Below are 20,213 nucleotides of genomic sequence, written 5' to 3' on the forward strand. Positions count from 1 at the left end.
TTAGCACAGGGAAGAATGTCACGTGATGGCAGAAACAGATGTGAGTAAATCCAGGAAGGCCAAGAATTGTGGGCAACCACCAGAAGTTAGGAAGAGGCAAGGAAGGATTCTTCCTTAGAGACTTCAGAGGTAGTGTGGTGCTACCAAAACTTTTGTTTCAGACTTCTGGTCTCTTTAAATGTGAGAGAATAAATGTCTGTTGTTTAGGCCACTCAATTTTTGGTACTTTGTTACAGCAGCCCTTAGAAAACAACACACCAATCAAAATATTAGCTGCCTGTCTCTGGGTTGTCCCACCCTTTGTCTCATCTCTCCTTGTGGGAGGATTTCATGTGACTTGCACTGGCCACAATATCTTTTTTCCTCTGCCTTGAAACTTGCAATGTCCCAGAGAGGTGCCGCCCCCTCAGACCCCATCAGACTGGGTCCCAGGGGGAAACCAGTGTGGGGCAGAACCATGTGGCCTGCAGAAACAACAGAAGTAAGAAGTAAGCCTCTGTGGTTATCAGCCTGATATTGTAGAGTCATTGGTTACTGTAGAATCTTTAGCTATCCTTACTGATAAACTAAGAAAGCACTCTGTAAAGTCAGACTTGTCTAAAGATAGAATGGACTACTTACAGAAGTGGTAAGTTCTCTGAATCAGACGTATTCAAACATAGCTAAAAGACCACAAGGGAGGATACGTGGGGGTGGGAGTGGGGGAAGGGGGGAGGGAAATGGGGCAGATGGAAATATTGGCTGAGTGGTTAGGACCTGAAGCTACTTTCTGTACTTGAGATTCTATACTATGTTAATAATGAGGCAAAAGTAAGTAGAAAATGAGTAAGGTCAAATTTGCACTTCCATGCTATACACTCACTTAAGGGGGAGGAACACAATGACATTAGGAGAGATTAATCTTCTTTTGTGGTTATTGAAACTTTGAGTATTCACTTATGCTTGTTTGGGAACAGGCTTCTGGAATGTAACTAAAAAGAGAGTTAAATATTTATATGGTTTCAGATTAACCATAGAAGACCTTCAGGGGAGGATTAGAACACAAGAATAGCTAGAGAAAGTATAATTCAGTGACTACCACGAGCCTTTCGCCAGAGCCTTCTTGACTGTTAGATGTGCAGTGCCAACCCACACACTGGGCCAGAGATCAGAGAAGGCAGGGGCACAGAGTGGATTACTACCATTCCATTGAATCCACAGTGCCCAGACAATTACCCAGTCAGTATTCATTCCATTCTTCTCTCTCCCCTTTCCTGTTTTCTCCCGTATTGATCTCCAGCTTTTCTTTTCTTCTCTTCTTCTACCCACCCCTTTCATTCACCTCCTACTCGTCATCTCCCTTCCTCAATAAACTGATCTTGTTTTCACCTACCCATTTACCAAAATTACCAATGAGAAGCTAACAGAAAAAAAGGGCAGTGTTGAATGTGCAATGTACAAGCAGAGCTTTGGGGAAAAAGAGATTATGACAGCTTGAAGTTTTGTGAGTTCCAGAAAAGATCAGCTTCTTTGAACTAATTCATTACTTTGCGTGTGGGACCCTTTGATGCATTAGATTCAGTTAAGGGAACTTTTTATTAGATCACTTGTCATTAGATCATTTTCAGGCCATTGATTGAACTGTATCAGTGAGGCATGACTCATTATGTCTCTGCCCTCTAGCTGCAGTCTTACATAAACTGAGAACTGAAAGCGGGAACACACAGAGAAAGACAGCTTCCATTTTGACCCTGCCACGTGAGAAAGAGAACTCCAAGATCACCTACAGCTGCAGAAAGACAGAGAAACCCTGAGGGGCTGAGAGAGAGACTAAGGCTGGAATCAGTGGAGCAGCCTGGTGTGAGGAGAAGAGGGGGACATGCCATTGCGACTAATTGCCCACAGCCTAACTTGGGGAGAAAGTGAGCCTAGAGGAGAAGCACCGTTTTGCCTTGCCATATGGCAGAAGTTGGGATCACCTGCAGCCAAACTTGGTGAGACAGCATCTCTGATGATGCCTTGATTTGGACATTTTCACAGCCGCAGATCTGTAAACTTTTACCTTAATAAATCCCTGTTATAAAAGTCAACCTATTTCTGGTATTGCTTCTGGCTCCCCATTTGTGTCTTACCTGACTTCTACTTGAACCCAAATTTAAAACCTTACTTAAAGTGCTCACTTTGGCAACACATATACTATTTTTTTTTTTTTCTTCTCCAATACTTGTTTGCTTTTATTTTTCATACTGGCTTTCCATGATGCCCTTGATACATGATAGCTCATTGTAGTATTGATTTGCATTTGCCAATAGCTAGCGATATTGACTTATTTTTTTTTTCTCATTTTCTTTTTTTTTTTTTATTGACTTTGTAATAATATTACATTAAAAATATATATGTGAGGTCCCATTCAACCCCACCCCCCCACCCCACCTCTCCCCCCCCCCCCAGCAACACTCATTCCCATCATCATGACACATCCGTTGGATTTGGTAAGTATATCTTTGGGCACCTCTGCACCTCATAGTCAATGGTCCACATCATGGCCCATACTCTCCTCCATTCCATCCAGTGGGCCCTGTGAGGATTTACAATGTCCGGTGATTGCCTCTGAAGCACCATCCAGGGCAGCTCCATGTCCCAAAGACGCCTCCACCTCTCATCTCTTCCTGCCTTTCCCCATACCCATCAGCCACCATGTCCACTTTTCCCAATCCAATGCCACCTCTTCTATGTGGACATTGGATTGGTTGTGTCCATTGCACCTCTATGTCAAGAGGAGGCTCAGATTCCACATGGATGCTGGATGCAATCCTCCCACTTTCAGTTGTAATCACTCTAGGCTCCATGGTGTGGTGGTTGTCCTTCTTCAACTCCATCTTAGCTGAGTGTGGTAAGTCCAATAAATCAGATTGTAGGTGCTGGAGTCTGCTGAGGTTCAGGACCTGGCTATCACATTGTCAGTCCAGAGATTCAAATCCCCTAAATATATCTTAAATCCCAACATTAACTGCACCTCCAGCACATTCGCATGAAAGTCTTATGAAGGAAGATCCCATCTGAGTCCAGATCCATCACACATAAACACCATTTCCAAAGAGGGGCCATCTGACCTGGTAGTTAACCCCATCAGCCATGACCATAACTCCCATGGGTCTCTTTAGCCCTCAAAGGAACCAATATCTGGGGGTTGCATCTGCTTTATCTGTCTCTCTGACTCTGCTCAGTTGTGCATGAGGGCAATCCTTCTGTCAGCCTCCAGACTCTTTTTTAGAAACTCGTAGCCATATAAACTCATTTCTCCTTTCCATTTCCCCCTTACTTTAGGTCAAACAGCATTTTAAAGTCATGTTATTTTATGTAGACAGGGATATTCTGCTGATCCGCATTGAACCTTCCGTTTAAGGTCATTTTCCAGTTGCATCATCAGTTGGTAGTTGATAGTGGTCCCTCGGTGCCAGGGAGGCTCATCCCCGGGTGTCATGTCCCACGCTGGGGGGAAGGCATTGCATTTACATGCTGAGTTTGGCTTCGAGACTGGCCACATTTGAGTAACATGAAGGCTGACAGGAGGAAATTCCCAGGCACAATGTTGCTCTAGGCCTTGTTCTTATTTTAGGCTTATCAGCTCACAAGCATAAGTCATTAGCATCAGGGGCTCACTGTTGAACCCTCACTCCCTCCCGGTCCCCGCCGCTGTACCTGGGAGACTGTCGCTGCTCCCCTAGGGACCACGACAGAGCACCATTGGCCAGGAACCCAGTACCCCCCCTGCTGTGGTTTTTAATTGTTGCCACTATGAGTATATCCAAACATTACCATGCACCCTGGACATATGTTCTGTACAGCTCCCTGTCAGCCATCACATATACTATTAATAAAACAGAAATGTTCCAGAGAAGATTAGCATGGCCTCTGCACAAGGATGACATGCAAATTTGTGACGTGTCCAGTATTTTTGAGTATTATTATAGTATATTGTATGGCATAGTATATTGTATGATACTTCCTACAGGTCCTACAATACAAATGCATAAAATGTAATGATAATTCTATGTTTTAGGAATATAATATACAAAGATATAGGTTGTAACAAGCACAAAAAGATGATGGGGATGACAGAAAATTATATGTTCATGCTATTGAAGTTAAGTTGGTAGCAAACCAAATATGATTTTTATATTTTTTATATTTAGGATGTTAAATTTAACCACAAGGAAAATGGACAAAAATATATCAGATAGAAATAAGAAGACGCTCAATATGGTACAACCCAAAAAAGCAAATAAATATAAAAGTAGTCATTAACAGAAGAATTGAGGGACAAAAAACGTATAAGACTTACAAAGGCTAAATAACAAAATGGCAGAAGAAAGTCCTGTATATCGGTAGTGACTTTAAATGCAAATGCATTAAACTCTCCAGTCAAAAGTTAGAGATCGGCAAATGGATAAAAAAGCAAGACCGATTTATATGCTATCTGCCAGAGACTTGCCTTAAAGTCAAAGGCACAAGTAGGTTGAGGGTTAAAGGATGGAAAAAATATATACCATGCAAGTAATAACCAAAAGAGAACTGGGGTGGCTATACTAATATTGGATAAAATAGACTTTAAGTCAAACTGAAAAATAAATATGAGGGCAAAGATAGTCATTATACATGAAAAAGGGGACAATTTCACAGGAAGATGTAACAACATAAATATATTTGAACCTAACAGCAGGGGCCCAAAATATATGAAGAAAGAACTGACAGATTTGAAGGGAGAAATTGATGGTTCTACCTTATTAGTGGGAGACTTTAATCCAGCAGTCTCCATAAGATCTATTCTTAAGATCTATTCATAAGATCAAGAAGGAAGTACAGGATTGAATGATGCACTAAACCAACCGGACCTAACAGACATATATATTACATAGTACCCAACAAAAAAGGAATACACATTCTTCTCGAGTGCACATAGGTCATTCTCTGGCATAAACCATATGATGGGTGACACAGTAAGTCTCAATAAACTAAAAAACATTGAAATCCTATCAATATATATTCTCAAACCACAATAGAATAAAGCTACAGACCAATAACAGAGGGAAAATGGAAAATTTAAAAATATGTGTAAATTAAATAATAGGTTAAAGAGGAAATCAGAATCAAAATTAGGAAATATCTTGAGGTGAAAAATGAAAAGACAACATATCAAAACTTATGGGATGCAGTGAAGGCAGTGCTTGAGGGAGATTTTTTTAGCTATAAATGTTTGCATTAAAAAAGAAGAAAGACTTCAAATCAGAGAATCAACTTCAAAACTAGAAGAATTAGAAAGGAGGAGCAAACTAAACCCAAAGACAGCAGAAGGAAGGAAATAACAAATATTAAGAGTGGATATAAAAGAAATAGAAAAAAATATAGTAGAGAGAATCAGCAAAATAAGTTTGCTCTTTGAAAATATTAGTAAAATTGACTGGGAAGTGGATGTGGCTCAAGTGATTGGGCTTCCATCTATCATATGGGAGGACACCGTTTCAATCCCTGGGGCCCACACAGTGTGCCCATGCAGCGAGCCACACAGCAAAATGATGACACAACAAAAGAGAGTCGAAGGGGAGAGTCAAAGTGAGACGCAACAGAAACCAGGAACTGAGGTGGCACAAGTGACAGGGAACCTCTCTCCACACTGGAGGTCCTCAGGATCGAATCTCGGTGAATCCTAGAGGATGAAATGAGAAGAGAAGACAAAAAGAGAAATATACATAGAAGATCACACAGCAAATAGACACAGACAGCAAAAACAGCAGGGTGGGGGAGGAAAAATTTTTAAAAATAAAATAAAATAAAATTGACAAACCTTTCACTAGACTGACAAAGAAGGAAAAAAGAGTGGATATAAATAGCCAAAAAAGAAAGAAAAGAGAGACATTATTGCCGACCACACAGAAATAAAATGACTAAAAGAGGATACTATAAATACTGTATGTCAGTAGATTAGAGAAACTAATGAAATGGACAAATTCTTAGAAATACAGAAGCTACCTGTATTGACTCAAGAAGAAATAGGCATTCTCAACAAATTACTAGTAAAAAAATTAAATCAATAATAAAAACCTCCTAACAAAGAAAAGCCCAGGGCAATATGGTTTCACAGGGGAATTCTAAAAAGCATTCCAAGATGACCACTCCAATTCTGCTCAAAATCTTTCAAAAAATTGAAAAGGAAGGAAAACTCCTTAACTCATTCTATGAGACCAATATCACCCTCATACAAAAAACAGATACAGACACCATAAGAAAAGAAACCTACAGACCAATATCTCTTATGAATATAGATACAAAAATTCTCAACAAAATACTACCAAACCAAATCCAACATCATATTAAAAGGATAATACACCATGATCAAGTGGAATTTATCTCCAGTATGCAAGGTTAGTTCAACATAAGAAAACCAATTAATGTAATATACCACATTAACAGAATGGAGGAAAAAACCCCGTATGATCATCTCAAGCAATGTGGAAATGCATTTGACAAAATACAGCACCCTTTCTTATAAAAGCAATTACAACACTAGGAATATCAGGAAACTTTTTCAACATGATAAAGGACATATATGAAAAGCTCACAACTAAGATCCGACTTAATGGTAAACAACTGAAAGCTTTCCCTGTAAGATCAGGAAAAAGACAGTGATGCCCACTGTCACCACTCTTATTCAACATTGTACTGGAAGTTCTTTCCAGAGCAATTTGGCAAGAAAAAGAAATAAAAGGCAAACAAATTGGAAAAGAAGTAAAAGTATTCCTATTTGCAGATCATATGATTCTATATATAGAAAATGCAGAAAAATCCACAACAAAGTTCCTAGATCTAGTAAATGAATTCAGCAAAGTGGTGGGGTACAAGATTAACACCTAAATATGAATAGTGTTCCATACCCAGTGAACAATGAGAAGAAGAAATCAAGAGAAAAGTTCTGCTCACAATAGCAACTAAAATAATCAAATACCTAGAAATAAATCTAACCAAGGATGTAAAGGACTTGCACACATTAAAAAAAAAGAAATTAAAGAAGACCAAAATAAATGGGAGGACATTCTGTTTTCATGGATTGGAATGCTAAATATCACTAACATGCCAATTTATAGAATCAATGCAATCCCAATCAAAATTTCAACAACTTTCTTTGCAGAATTGGGAAAGTCAATCCATCATATTTACATGGAAGGATAAGGAACCCCAAATAGCTAAAATCATCTTGAAAAAGAAAAATTAAGTTAGAGGACTCACTGTTCCTGATCTTAACACTTACTACAAAGCCACAGTAATCAAAACAGCATGGTACAGGCAGGCACAGGATAGACATATTGATCAATAAGATAGAATTGAGAGCTCAGAAATCAACTTTCACATTTATGGCCAACTGATTTTTTACATGGGAGCAAAGGCCACTCAATTGGGAAAGCATAGTCTCTTCAACAAATGGTGCTGGTAAAACTGGATCTCCATTTGCACACACACAAATGAAGGAGGAACTCTACATCATACCATAAACAAAAATCAACTCTAAATGGATCAAAGATCTAAATGTAAGAGCTAGAACTATCAAACTCCTAGAAGAAAATATAAGGAAGCATCTTCAGGACTTTGTGTTAGGCAGTGGTTACTTAGACTTTACAATCAATGCACAAGCAACAAAAGAAAAAAAAACAAAACAGATAAATGGAACCTCATCATAATTAAAAACTTTTGTTCCTTAAATAGTTTTATCATAAAATTAAAATGACAACCTAAAAAATGAGAGAAAAGATTTGAAAACCACATATCTGATAATGGATTAATATCCAGAATATATAAAGAAATCTTTCAACTTAACAACAAAACCCAAACAACCCAATTAAAAAATGGACAAAAGTCTTGAATAGACATCTCTCCAAAGAAGATATCCAAGTGGCCAAAAAGCACATTAAAAGATGTTCAACATCATCAGCCATCAGGGAAATGCAAATCAAAACTATTATTAGATACATTTCACAGCCATTGTAATGGCTGCTATTAAAAAAAAAAAACAGAAAATAACAGGTGTTGGAGAGGATTTGGAGGAATAGGAACACTCGTTCATTGCAGGTGACAATGTAAAATGGTGCAGCTGCTGTGGAAGACAGTTTGACAGTTCCTCAGAAAGCCAAATATAGAACTATCATAAGATTCAGCAATCCTACTACTGGTATATAGCTCAAAGAATTGAAAGCAGGAACTTGAATAGATGTGCACATCGATGTTCATAGGGGCATTATTCACAATTGCCTAAAGAAAGAAGCAATACAAGTGTACCTCAACCAAAGAATGGATGAATAAAATATGGTTTATATTTCCAGTGGGGTATTATTCAGCTGTAAAAAAGGATAAAATCCTGATACATGAGACAACATAGATGAATCTGGAAGACATCTTGTTGAATAAAATGAGACACAAAAGGACAAGCTGTGTATGATTTCTCTGATTTGAAACAAGTAGAATAAGCAAACTCTTAGAGTGAGAATCTAGAATATAGGTTCCCAGGGGCTGCAGAGCTGATAGGGAATGGAAGACAAGGCTTAAAATGTGTAGGGTTCCTATGTGGAATGAAGGAAATATTTTGGTAGTAGATGACAGAGATATTAGCACAACATTGTGAATGCAATTAATAGCACCGAAATATATATCTGAGTATGATTAAGAGGAAATGTTAGGGAAGTGGATGTGGCTCAAGCTATTGGCCTCCCATCTACCATATGGGAGGTCCTGGGTTCAGTTCTCAGGGTCTTCTGGTGAAAGGTGAGCTGGCCTGTGCAGAGAGCTGGTCCATGGAGAACTGATGCAGCAAGATGATGCAACAAAAAAGAGACACAGAGGAAAGACAATGAGAGACACAAAAAACCAGGGAGCTGAGGTGGCTCAAGTGATTGAGTGACCCTCTACCATGCTGGAAGTTCCCAGGGTCAGTTCCCAGTGACTCCTAAAGAGAAGACAAGAAGAAAATACAAGCAGACACAGAAGAACGTGCAGCAAATGGACAAAGAGAGCAAACACTAGCAGCAAGATGGGTGGTGGGAATAAAATAAAATAAATCTTTTTTAAAAAAGAGGAAAATATTAGATTTTCTATATAGTAACAGAACACAGTCTTCTAAAAAATCCATGGATTAATAGTACAATTATAAAAATGTGTCTCATCAATTGTAAAAAATGTTCTATACCAATGCAAGGTTTTGGTGGAGGGCTGGTATATGGGAACTCTGTATTTTATACATAATTGTTCTGTAAACCCACAACTTCTCTAATAAAGAAATAACAACAACAAAATCCTACTTAATCCAGAACACTTTGGGTAATTTACATTATCTTCTAAGCCTCTGTTTCCTTATCTGTAACATGATCATAACATAATACCTACCTCAGAGGGGTTTCCTGCAAATTAAATGAGAGGTCAAATGCTTAGCATACAATAAGCATTCATTGGTATTCACTATTAGTATCATTATCATTGCTATTTCAGTTTAAGTGTTTGTATTTTTATGGTTGATGTTCTTGCTATGATAACCTACAATATTGGATCACAGAAAATATCATTTCATCAGTAAAAGAAAGGGGGAAGCTATTAGCAATAGTCAAATAGTATAGTGCTCAGAGCTTCTTTGCTTGGAACTCTCAGAAAATTCCTGCAATTATCAGTTTAAATTTGTCAATAGAGACCTGTGATTTGGTCCTTATCATAGTATTTAATGTCCTATGGTCCTTATCATAGTATTTAATGTCCTATATATTCCTCTTTAGACCAATGACAATATTTGCCTATAAATTCCTCTGGTTCCTCTTCCGCCCCCCCGCTCCCCCCCCCCCCCCCCCCCGCCTCCAGGGTTGTCTGTTCTCTCTGTCTATTTGCTGCGTCTTCTTTGTCCCCTTCTGTTGTTGTCAGCAGCACGGGAATCTGTGTCTCTTTTTGTTGCATCATCTTGTTGTGTCAGTGTGTGTGTGTCAGTGTGTGCGGCACCATTCCTGGGCAGGCTGCACTTTGTTTCGCACTGGGTGGCTCTCCTTACGGGGAGCACTCCTTGCTCATGGGGCTCCCCTACATGGGGACACCCCTGCGTGGAAGGGCATTCTTGCCTGCATCAGCACTGCGCATGGGCCAGCTCCACATGGATCAAGGAGGCCCGGGGTTTGAACCGCAGACCTCCCATGTGGTAGACGGATGCCCTAACCACTGGGCCAAGTCCGCCGCCCCATTTATTATTTATAAAGCATATTGATTCTAATTCTAATTTAAATAATTTGGAGTGTGTATGATACTGGGAAGCTTTGAAAAGGAGGATATTAATATAAAGGGGCAAAAAAAACCCATTTTTGGCATTTTACAAAATGTTCCTTTTAAAGAACCACACACTTTTATGGGCCTGCACTGATGAAAGAAACCTTAGGTATAAATGAGAAGTATGTGATTCTGGTTGTATTGTACCTGGAGGATTTTAGTAAGGTGAATTCTAAAATTTCAGAGCATTTGAAATATATCCAGGTGGGCAGTTAACAAACTCTCTTCAACTTAAAATGGAGAATTGTTACAAGAAAAAAAATGCATACGAAATTTTTGAAGGAAAAAAAACACTGAAATCTTTTCCAATGTTCCCATTCTGATGAGTTTTGGAGTTATAGCTGAAGAAGTTTGACTTTGTCCCCATCCCTGAAATTGGTTCCTTGCATAATACATTATTTTGAAGGTCAATAAGCAGCCCTAGGCCTTCTTTACAAGACCAAAAACCAAGATCGAGAATGGAGTGAATGCTTATTTCAGTTCTAGAAATGAAGACATCAACAAGGTAGAAGGCAAGTGGAAGATAAATACATTTGTTCTTCCATGTGTCAAGACACAACTAAAACATTCTTCCCATTTTTTCCTTAATATTCTGTTTCCTGGCAACACATGGCAAAAATTCTCAATTTACCACATCTTTCATAATTCTTGGTTCTTTGAAAAAGCAGGAATAATACTGTTATTTAGATTTCTAGTATGGAAAATTATATTCAGACAAGGAGTAAAAATATATGTATATATATTTTATATATAATAGTTTAGTAAAAGGAGCATGCCATTAAAGCCGTAACGATGTATTATATAACCACTTTGAAAACCAGCTGGACACTATCTGGTAAATTGGTTATACCACAACAATTTCACTCCTATGTATTTATCCAAGAGCAGCTCTTTCACATATACCAGTAGGCATGTTCTTAGTAGCAATGCTGTAATCTCTCTTTAACAGGAACACATATCTGAAGATTTTTTCAAACGTTCATCAAGAGCACAATGAATAAACATAATACATCATGAAAAGTAATTAATTACAGTAACATGCAACAACATGGGTAAATCTCATGTACATAATGTACTAGTATTTTGTTTAGGTATACAAGAAAATGAACGTGGGAAAATTCTAACGAAAAGCCAGGGAATGGTAAACACAAAATTCGGAAACAGGAGGAAAGGGAGGTCTCACAGGGATTTCAAAGGTACTGTTCTTTTTCTTGAAGTAGGTGGTAGGTACACATCTGTTTATTGCATCATGATTATGTATACTTTGCATGTATTTAAAAAGTATTCTTTTGAATCATTTGTTGGCAAAAAAAAAATCAATGCTTGGCAAAAAAAAAAAAAAAGAGAGAGAAAAGCAATAAAAAACAAAGGGTACAACATACTCCATTGCCATTATTACTTGTTTTATTTTTTTTAGTTACCTGGACCAGGGATTGAAACTGGGATCTCATATGTGGGAAGCCAGCACTCAACCACTAAGCCACATTGACTGCCCTGAGTTGGTTTTTCTATTTGTTTGCTTGTTGTTGTGCTTGTGTGTTATTTTTTTTTAGGAAGCACCAGGGAACAAACCAGGGACCTCCCATGTGGGAAGCAGGCGCTCAACTTGAGCCACATCCACTTCCCATTAATTTATTTAAGTACAATATTTCAAAAGTAATACAGTCATTTAATCCTTCATAAGTCATTCACTTATATGTGGACCGGTTATATGTGGTCCGGGACTTTATTTCCTGAATTCTATGAGATTATGGCAGTGCTTCATTGGCTGTTTGGAAAAAGCAATGATAAGAAGGCAGAACTGGTCAGTCCAGTTCACTAAGCCTGTGATGCTTCAAAAGGTCAAATTCCATTGCAAAAAACGTGACAGTCTGTCCCAGGTCTTTTGTGTTTAACGATCTTTGGAAGTGAAAAGCTATTTTGAAAACTCTCTCACTGAGGTATTTTTAAATATATTTACATATGAGGATGCTTTTCTTATATTTGTCTAACCTTTCACTGAATAGTATTATATATTAATGCTTCTGTAAGTACAATCCAGCTTCGCATTTCCATAAATTTAGTGTGTTTATATGTGCTACAATGCCATAAAAGTGACAAACTCACAATTCCATTTTTTATATTAATGAGCATTATTGTGCCTTCACAATTCACATTTTTGTTTCTATCAAGAAATTTATTTACTTAAGAATCATTTGTCAAAAGTCTTTGCAAGTATATTTTACTCTCAACTAAAGTTTATGTTACTTAAAAATAAGAAATCCTGATTTTATATCAAAATATCTATTTGCAGGCATTTTATTTATATTTTTCTAGTTATAATTTAAGTGTATAATTTCTAGTTATACTATTAAACATTATAAAACATTACTTTGGGACATTTTGTTTTATGCTTTTAAATATCACATACCCAGTTCCTGTACAATTATGCCAAAATTGCAATAATCCATTATTTGGAATCTTCATTAAAGTTATACTTAAAAGCAGCCAAATGAACAAACTATGTTACTATTGTTAAATGGAGCACTGCATTGAGATAGTTTTGTAGTTTTGTGTCTCCTTCTCCCCACCCCCAAGTAATGTAGAGAACTCTTGTGATCCTCACTGTTTTGAGTATAGAAATCAGTGTGTTTGCTTTTTGGAATGACATCCTGTTCCATAGCATCTTTTACTTAAAAGAATTGCTATATGAAACAAAATTAAGATTTTTGGTTTTATATTTGAAGATATCGTAAAATTAAATGTGAAAACAAAACCTTCTGTTGCTCATCTTTTCCATATGTTATCACTGTATGAATGGAATAGAGACTAGGGAAGTAGAAATTGTCAATGAATGTATGTAATCAAGCTAAAGATGATAAATCACTCATTCTTGGATTAGAGGAAAAATTATTTTATAAGATCTATAATGTGGTTTACAGAGCATGACTTTGTGGTCTGAGAGACCAACTTTCACCTTCTACTTTCACCTACTGCTTACTAGCTGTGTACATTGAGCTTGTCATAAAGCTTCTCTGAGGCTCAGTTCCTCAACTGAAAGATTGCACAGGAGTTTTGTGGAGACTAAATGAACTAAAGTATGAATAATTCTTGGTTGTGAGTAGCATGCTTCCTATATGAGACGGCAATGCTGTCATCCAGTTTTGTAAGTTCAGAGGACAAAGAAAAACCCACTGAAGCTGAACATTCAATATACATTTCTTTTGTGCCTATTTTGTCTTATCACTGCGGAAATTTAATGTAAAACTATTTTTCAACATCTATACATCTAAGGTTAGTTTCTCTTACAGATGCTTATTCCTCCAGGTGGTAGACACGAAATCTCAGTAAAGCCAGAGACTTCCTCTACTTCACTAGAGATGCTTCTACATTCCATAGGGCCTCCCTAGTGCCAAGGTATGGGGTAGGGGGCGGGGAGACTTATTTGCTTGATCCACATCCACTCCCTGCTCGTTTGTTTTTGTTTCTTGTCCGCTTATTTTTTGCTTGATGTCTGCTCATTTTTTGTCTTCTTTAGGAGGCACTGGAAACCAAACCCAGGACCTCCCATGTGGGAGGTGGGTGCTCAATTGCTTGAGTCATATTTGTTCCCTCACCTTTCCTTTTCATCATGGCTTATGCTGTCTATTGTTGTTTTGTGTTATCTACACAAGGTTTACATTTTCTCAGTTCTCTGTGCTTTGTGTAAAATAAGTATTAGCAAACATTTTTTTCGGTTAAGGGCCTCTCTTTCATAACTACTCAACTCTGCCATTGTAGCAACAAAGCACCCATAGACAGCAGGTTAGCAAATGGGTGTGTCTCTTCCAATAGAACTTAACTTACAAAAATATGTGGATATAAAGCATTTCCATCTTCATTGGAAAACTTTTTTTTTTTTGCTGTCTGAGTCTCCCTGAGGGACATGAGGGTGCTGTGGGAGAGTCCAAGGTCTGTATACCTTAAGACTTTCATTTATAAGTGATTTCTGTTCCTAATTGGGCAAGGAAACCCCTGAAGTGTTTTTTTTTTTTAAGATTTATTTTATTTATTTATTCTCCCTGCCCTTCGTTGTTTTGTGCTGTCTGTTCTCTGTGCGCATTCACTGTGTACTCTCTGTGTCTGCTTCTCTTCTCTTTGGGAGGCACAGGAAACCGAATCTGGGACCTCCCACGTGGGAGAGAGGCACTCAATTGCTTGAGCCACCTCAACTCCCTGCTTTATTATGTCTCTTGTTGTCTTTCTTCTTTGTGTCTCATCTTCTTGTGTCAGCTTGCTGTGCCTGCCCATCGTGCCAGTTCAATGTCTTGCTCATCTTCTCCAGGAGGCACTGGGGAATTGAATCCAGAACTTTCCATGTGATAGGCAGGAGCTCAATTGCTTGAGCCACATCTGCTTCCCACCCCAAGGTCTTAATGCTCTCTAGGGTAAGATCTATGACCTCAATTCCTCTTTTGCTCATAGATTCCCCTTTCAGTGAGGTTTTTAAAATTGCTCTCACTCTCCTCACCCTAGAGTGAGGCACATTTGTAAGAAGACAAGGTAAGGTCACAGTGCTATGAGTCTTATTCTATGGAATAGTGGCCCATTTACTTGTGCAATATGGCCACCCTGGATAGTGAGAAGTATAGAGCTTCTTCTCAGACATACTGCCAGTGTTTTCCACTCCTTCATACTCGCTTCTCTTTCTTTAGTCTGGATAAATTTTATACAGATTTGGGACAGGAGTAGAAACTGGCTCAGATCAATCACATATTCTTTAAAATGTATAGTTTATGGCATATATTTTTTACAGAGTCCTTTAAGGTTTAGACTTTTGAAATTCGATAAAGCCAAGCTTTTACATGTCAAAAAAGTATTTCCCTGTGTGAATAGGGGGTGTACAAATGGTGCACAAAGGTAAAAGTGCTTATGTTCTTGTTGAGAGATCAAATTTAGATGAAATAGTTAAACTTTTAAATTAGTTACCTCTTGCAGCATAAAAATCTCCCCCAAAATTTAGTGGCTTAAAACAACAAATGAATATTTCTCATCATTCTCTGGGTTGACCAGATGGTTTTTCTGCTGGTATTGCCTGGACTCACTCATAAGGTTGGCCAGTATCTGAACTCAGGAGGAACATCTGGGACAGCTGGGCCTCTCCCTACATCAGGTCTTTCATGCCAGACTTCATGGCAGGGTGGTCCTGGGGCAGATTCCCAAGAGAATGAAAGCAGAGGTGAAAACCCTCTTGAGGCTTAGCCTTGGAAGTTACATAACATCACTTCCAACATATTCTTTTGGTTAAAGGAAGTTGCACAGCCTCTCCAGATTCAAAGAGTGAAGAAACAGACTGCACTTCTTGATGGAAAAGCTAAGTCACTTTGCAAAAGGGGACACTGACTGCGGTGAATGGAGTTCGTAGCCATGTTTTATCATCCACCACTATGTCCAAGAGAAAAATTGTAGGGAAGGGCAATGTTTTCATTTTTTCATCTTGGTGGTAATCGGAAGCAAAATAAATCTCATCACGGCTAGCCTACAAAAGATGGGGTGATACCTGACTGGACACTAGATTGTGCCCTGTGTGAAGGATTCCTACCAAAGGGCAAGTGGGCTGAGATCAGCCTATGTTCCATTCAGCCCACTGAATGCCCTGGAGTGGATCTGCAGCTACTGTGAGTAAGGAATCATCTACTTGCCAAGCTGAGTGCTCGTGGGACTGGCTCTGCCCAGTGGCCATATTTTCTAATTCACACAAAGCACTGTTTAGGCTATTAGAGGCCCTGATGGATATCATCTTTCTGTGAAGCAAATACACACTGAAATTTGAGGAAAGCTACAGTCTTCACTACAAAATTTAAGTAGTTATTTCAAAGCTGTGTGGAGTCAGCAGTGGGAATGAAGTGTACATTGTCCTAGTTTAGTTCTTCTGCTTCTTATACCCTGCTTGGAGTGAAGGCACATTGCCTGGGCCTTGGGGAAGATGCATCCCTGGAGACTCTACCTAGACCTTCAGAGGACATCCCACATGGGATTAGGGCTGGACAGGGTTTTGACAGGTAAAGGAGATCATGTCAGATGAGCGTGGGATGATTAGGGCAAAGTAAGGGATCTGGCATTTCTACAATATTTGGGCATTACACTTGCATATTTCTAAGTTATATGATTTTGATAATGAGCATCTTTTACATTAAACTCTGGTAACTATAATTAATAGTCTTATTAATAGAAAATAACTTTTTAAAGTGTTTTCTATTTGTCTCTATGATATGATGCCTCATGATATGGACATGTCTTAGGATCTTGAAGGACTGATATGGTGCTTATTAAAAGCCAGTTAGATATTGGTGGTGGGGTGATGTATGGGAGCCTTGTATGATGTTATACATGTTTGCTTAGTAAATTCACAACTTTTACTATACACTTATTATTTATGTCCATGTGTGAATGATATACTTCAATAATTTTTTTTTAAATGAATGAAAAAAAAAGTCAGGAGAGGGAGGATTGTATTGTTGGGAGATGGTGGAACAGACAGCTCCAGGAATCAGTCTGCTCACTATAACAACTATTAAACAGACAGGAACTGCCTGAAAACACTATTTTGAAATGCTGCAGGCCAGAAGAACAGTGTACAACATCCAGGGAAGAGTGGGAGGAAGAGGCTGATAAATTACAGTAAAGAACAGCAAATTGCTCTTTCTGTATGGTAGCTACTAGTGCCCATCCCCCACTCTTGTGGCAGGCAGCCATGGGGTCTAGCCCCTGCCTAGTTCGCTTGTGACAGGGTCATAAAAATCCTCTTCCCGAAGACCAGGGGTGGGCACAGCAGAGCACTGATCGCAGCTTTAATTAGCACTGTGAGTCACTGGAGGCACGGCACTGGGAGTGGCCATTATTTCAACTGACCCCAGACAAAGGATGCAGAGGAAGAGACTTAAAGATGCTATGCTTCCTTGGGACTGTAGGGGATACTTAGTTGAAGGGCTGCATTTGCTAAGCCAAGAAAGTTGAGCTTTGAGGAGCCATGGAAGATGCTCTTGGTGCATTTTCCTGATCCACTCCCAAGGGCACTTTTGAGATGGTCTGCATTTACTTCCTGGGTGAAAATGAACAATGAGATACATTTCACAGCTATTAGAATGGCTGTTATTAAAGAAACAGAAAATAACAGGTGTTGGGGAGGATGTGGAGAAATAGGAACGCTTGTTCATTGGTGGTGGCAAGGTAAAATGGTGTGACCACTGTAGAAGACAATTTGGCAGTTCATCAGAAAGCTAAATATAGAACTACTATATGATTCAGCAATCCCACTACTAGGTTTATACCCCAAAGAACTGAAAGAAGGAACTTGAACAGATAAGCACACTGATGTTCAAGGGGCATCTTTCACAATTGCCAAAGATGGAAGCAACACAATTGTCCATTAACCAATGAATGAAAGAAAAAAAAATGTGATTTATACATTTAATGGGATATTATTCAGCTACAAAAAAAATAAAGTCCTGATACATGTGACAACATGGATGAAACTGGAAGACACCATGTTAAGTGAAGTAAGACAGACACAAAAAGACAAATATTGTATAATTTCACTGATTTGAAATAATTAGAATAAGCAAACTCATTGAGTGAGAATCTGGAATATAGGTTACAAGGAGCTGGGGTGGAGACAGGGAATGGGTAGTTAAGGCTTTAATGTACAGGGTTCGTGGGAACAGATGTGGCTCAAGCAGTTGAGCACCTGCTTCACACATGGGAGGTCCTGGAATCGGTTCCTGGTGCTCCCTGACAAAAAAAAAATCAAACAAGTAAAACAAATGATAAAACCAACTCAGGGAAACCAATGTGTCTCAGTGGTTGAGTGCCAGCTTCCCACAGACAAGGTCCTAGGTTCAATTTCTAGTCCCTGATAGCTCAAAAAAATAAAAATAAAAAGTACAGGGTTTGTATTTGGAATGATGGAAATGTTTTAGTAATGGATGGTGGTGATGGTAGCACAACGTTGTGAATGTAACTAACAATAAGGAAACATATATATATGGAGAACTGTTAGGTTGTGTATATGATAATAGAATAAAAAATTTTTAAAAATCCATGGAACCACACTACACAGTGAACCCTAAGTTAAGCCATGGACTATAGTTAACAGTACAATCACAAAAATTGTTATCCTCAATTGTAGCAAACGTTCCAATGCAAGTTGTTAATAATAGGGTGGTATATGGGAATCCAGTATTTTATGCATGATTATTCTTTAAACCCATAACATCTCTAATAAAGAAAGCAAACAAATTTCTATAAATGTTCCAAGAGATGAAGGTAGATTCTGATCATCGAAGCATTGTTCATAATAGCAAAATTTGGAAGGAGTCTTCATTGTCCAACAATAAGTGACTGATTAAATACAGTCATAAAAATGATACCATGTAGCCATCTTAAATAATACTGTAAAAATGAGATAAACTGACATGGAAAGATGTATTAAGTGGAAACATTGGTTACATAACAAGTCATAGAAATGATATAATTTTTATTTTTTGAAACATATATGTGTGTGTCTTTTCTCATCTCCTCTCCCACTCCTCCAACTTTTTAAATAAAAAAAGTCTGAAAATGTATGCAATAGACAAAAGGGTATGGTAGTTAGCACTGATTCATTCCAATCTGGGGAATTATGGGTATCTTAATAAAATTGTTTCTTTTTTAGCTTGTCTGTATTTTCTGATTTTGTTGTAAATGCTTTGTAAGAAGAAAAAAAATAATTTTACTGAAAAAGAGAGATCAATTCAAGAAAAAAGTCAGGATACCTGGAGCACATTTCTGAGGTCAACACTGAGCATGACTATCATCATATTTTCCCGCAAAAAATACCCTTTGATGCCTCTGCCAGAATTTCAAGCTAGCTCGATCGAATATTAGTCTGACTCAGCATGGCATCTCTTTTTGCTTTTATGCTAATGCTTAAAAGCTTGAAACTCAGCACTCTACTCAATCCATTTCATCAAATATTTATTGAGCACCTACTATGTGCCAAGCATTAAAGACAGAAAATTAACAAGACTAAGTTCTTAAATGAACTTAGTTGAAATGTAGTCAATAAGTGCCTTCACAGAAATTCATACCTCTTTGAAAATCCCAGATGGTTGTTCTAATGATATTCTGCAGGGGAAAAACTCATAAGCAATTCACATACAAGACAATTTCCCAAAGAAATTCATGCTAAAATAATCTATCAATGTTTTCACTGCTTTAACTCTTGTAATAATTTTAAAAACAACGCAGGATTAGGCTACATCATATAAAAATAGTCACATATTTGTGGTTGTTCAAGATGACACCAGCACTTTTTTCCTTTTGAATCAATAGCCTTTCAATTTTTTTTTTTTACTTCTTTTGGTAGAAATTGTTTCAATCTGTTTAGTCTTTGAGCCAAATCTCTCAGTTTAACTTTGAGATCCTGCCTCAAGATTCCAGTTCTCATATAAGGCAAAATTGTTTTTACAAGGTAAATCAGGCAGTATGTTTAAACTAAGGTTAGTAGGCCCTGAGTAGCCAACAATTAAACAACAAAAAAACTAAAAATGTTTAAAATTGGGCTTAGTGAATGTAAACAATTTCACTTGATGCATTATGCATTATTTATATTTTTATGAATTACAAATGTGATTTCATTTAAGTAATTTAAATTTCTTCTTCTTTGTTTCCCATTATTACTATTTCTAGAAGAGTTTTGTTTGTTTGTTTTGCATGGCAATTCCTTTGGCATGGAGTTTACATGATTTAGAGTGTAAAGGAAGTTGAAGATCAACTTGTGCCACTAGTTTATTTTGTGGAAGAGAAAATTTACGCTCAGAAAGGTAAAGTAACATTGAAGTGTAATGTGCTTTGTATAGTACCTTATGAAACAAAGGTATGAGATAAGTGGT

The 20,213-nt window shown here is 37.9% G+C and overlaps 1 protein-coding gene and 1 non-coding gene across 6 annotated transcripts in view; both read left to right on the forward strand.

Moving 5' to 3' along the window:
* GALNT3 (polypeptide N-acetylgalactosaminyltransferase 3) overlaps positions 1–20,213 on the forward strand; it is a 113,293-nt gene that overhangs the window by 35,274 nt on the left and 57,806 nt on the right. The window contains exons 2-4 of one of the 5 annotated variants that reach the window (XM_058300712.2): positions 1,663–1,973; positions 11,741–11,821; positions 20,058–20,144. The exons of 1 other annotated variant lie outside the window; for it this stretch is intronic. The gene's annotated coding sequence lies outside the window, so the exon portion shown is untranslated. The remainder of the gene's footprint in view (positions 1–1,662; positions 1,974–11,740; positions 11,822–20,057; positions 20,145–20,213) is intronic. 3 more of the 5 variants (XM_058300713.2, XM_058300717.2, XM_058300716.2) reach the window with 3 other exon arrangements.
* Positions 3,834–3,939, forward strand: LOC111765577 (U6 spliceosomal RNA). Its single transcript, XR_002797878.1, has one exon. It is a non-coding gene; the product is annotated as a U6 spliceosomal RNA (small nuclear RNA).

This window comes from Dasypus novemcinctus, chromosome 7, assembly GCF_030445035.2.
Source record: "Dasypus novemcinctus isolate mDasNov1 chromosome 7, mDasNov1.1.hap2, whole genome shotgun sequence".
Lineage (NCBI taxonomy): Eukaryota > Metazoa > Chordata > Mammalia > Cingulata > Dasypodidae > Dasypus > Dasypus novemcinctus.